The 2,427-nt window shown below is 27.8% G+C and overlaps 1 protein-coding gene across 1 annotated transcript in view; it reads right to left on the bottom strand.

Moving 5' to 3' along the window:
• Positions 1 to 2,427, bottom strand: part of LOC106873978 (uncharacterized) — a 1,133,216-nt gene that overhangs the window by 1,057,087 nt on the left and 73,702 nt on the right. The gene's annotated exons all lie outside the window — the stretch shown is intronic.

The following is a 2,427-nucleotide window of genomic DNA, read 5'->3' as shown; positions in this document are numbered from 1 at the left end:
ATTTCTTACTCTACCCTTCCTAATGTAGTTACAATCATAGCTAGGTTAAACAAAAAGAACATTAGGTCAGCTAGAATAAATGAAGTTTAAAATAGTGGATATGGTTATATGACTACAAATAATAATCTAACAAATACCAATAATTATACTGCTAATAATTATATAAATAGAAGTGAAAATAACAATGACAATAGAAATTATGAGGATAATAATAATATGCTTAGTCCTGCCAACCATAATTTTAACCAACAAATAGAATGCAGCTGTAATGATGTTGAGGTTTTAACTGAAGTTGATGATAGGCTCAACTCCAATGAAAATAATAGGAATCAGGGACCTAGTTCATATAAAATCAATATGCCTAATGCTGGAAGAATAATTCTAACTGATATCACATCAGGAAACGAGTTAAATAATGATGGAAATGATCAAAATATACCTAATACTAGAATTGGGGAATTGATAAATAATATTAGTGTAAATACTTCTAATAATAATAATAGAGATATTAGAAATAATATAGGTGGGTTGATAGCCCCACTAGGTGCAACTTCAGAAATAAGTCCCATTGTCCCTTATTAGGAAATTGTTGCACCCGTAATGTAGTGTACAGATGCATTATTAGTACAATAACCGAGAATTATATTTACATAGGATGTAGTATTAATGTGAAACAGAGAATATATAACCATAGGTCTTCTTTTAGACTAAGACATAAGGCAAATAGTACGACATTAGCAAGTAAAATTTGGGAGTTAAAAGATAATGGTATTAATTTTAGCCTTAAATGGGAAATTATAAGAAAAGCTCAACCTTATAGAAATAGTAGATATGGATGTGAATTGTGTTCTATGGAAATATATGAAATTTTTTTGACTTAGAAATAATCCTAATCTAATCAATAATAAATTAGACCTTAGGGTATCGTCTGTACACTGCTCTACTCGCACTTTTAAATATTTTAAAAAGTAGTTTAAAAAGCAGTTTAAAATTATCAAAATATAATATTTTAACTTCTACCATGGTCATTTAGGGCTATTAATTAGCACATATTTTAAATTGGAATTTTAACCTTTATAACATATATTCCTGATCCCTCACCTTAACATATAATCTACTTGTGGTAAATAAGATTTCAACTTTACTCCATAGAAGATATATTTTCACACCACTTCTGCTAATGCTGTTAATTCTTAATATATATCTTAACCGTATATAGCTTATAAGAATAGGAAATTTTCATAAGTTCTAAATGATTTTTAATTAGTTCCCCTAATTTAAGTTTTATTTATTATATTTAATGCTTGACTTTAAAAGGATCATTATTATTTTACATTATTTCAGGGCTTGCAACGATATTGTCTTGTTTATCTTGTATTTTTAACTTAAATAAATCTAATCCTTATGCCCAAAATAAATATAATCCTTATTCAATTAATATTCTTTAATTAGCCCATGTTAGTCTTAAAACAAATTCATGACTAATGAAACTATTAATCAATTATCATGTGTCTGTATTGGATGTCCTTGTTAATTCCTGATATCCTTTTTTCTTTTTTTGTCCCTTAAACCTTATTAAACCCATTATCATAAACTATATAAATCCTATACTAATTCTTCTTCACATTATAAAAATAAAGCTTACATTTATGTGTCTTCAAAATAATATTATTATATATATCAGCTTAAATTTTAAAATCATTTAAAAAATAATTCAAAGTAGTTTTCCAAAGCCCAATATACATAATATCCTTAGACTTTACACCTTATCTATAGCCTCTGAAATCAATACTGACATTACTTCATGATTTTTGTAAAAACAAATTACATAACATTTTATTATTATTAACATACTTCTTATCATTAAAATATTGTTTAAACTAATATTGATATCTGTAAAACAATACTGATGCTCTATTCAGACTAAAGATAAAGCCCTGTTTGACCTATATGCTTAGGGTTTAATTCTTCAACATGTTGATAGTAGTAAAAAACCCCGACCTATAATAGTGTTGCCACTCTGACCAGAAAAACCTTTATAACCATATCCTTTATAGCTATGTCCATGCATAATGCTTACATCTTCCCTTTCCTTAGAAGTTGGTTGTCCCGTATATTATAACTACTAGATAAGAGACAATAAAATGAGAGACAGTTAGAATTTCTGCCTAGAACCAATTACTAGCCTGATAGCCTTGGCTATGTCAAGATGGATTTTTATGTATTCTTCTTCCAACTTGGATTTGAAATGTTGCCACTATTATAATATGTGTATTCTACTGCAATTTTCTGCATTTTCGTGCAGCTGAAGATTGCTCTACATATTGCATTTAATGTAATGCTCGCATTACTTAAATAAATGGAGTAGCATGAAACGTGCGTACTACAATCATCTTTAAAATCCGTGTTGCTCATTTTGATTATATA

Source organism: Octopus bimaculoides, chromosome 7 (assembly GCF_001194135.2).
Source record: "Octopus bimaculoides isolate UCB-OBI-ISO-001 chromosome 7, ASM119413v2, whole genome shotgun sequence".
NCBI lineage: Eukaryota > Metazoa > Mollusca > Cephalopoda > Octopoda > Octopodidae > Octopus > Octopus bimaculoides.
This window is presented reverse-complemented; position numbering and strand designations above follow the sequence as displayed.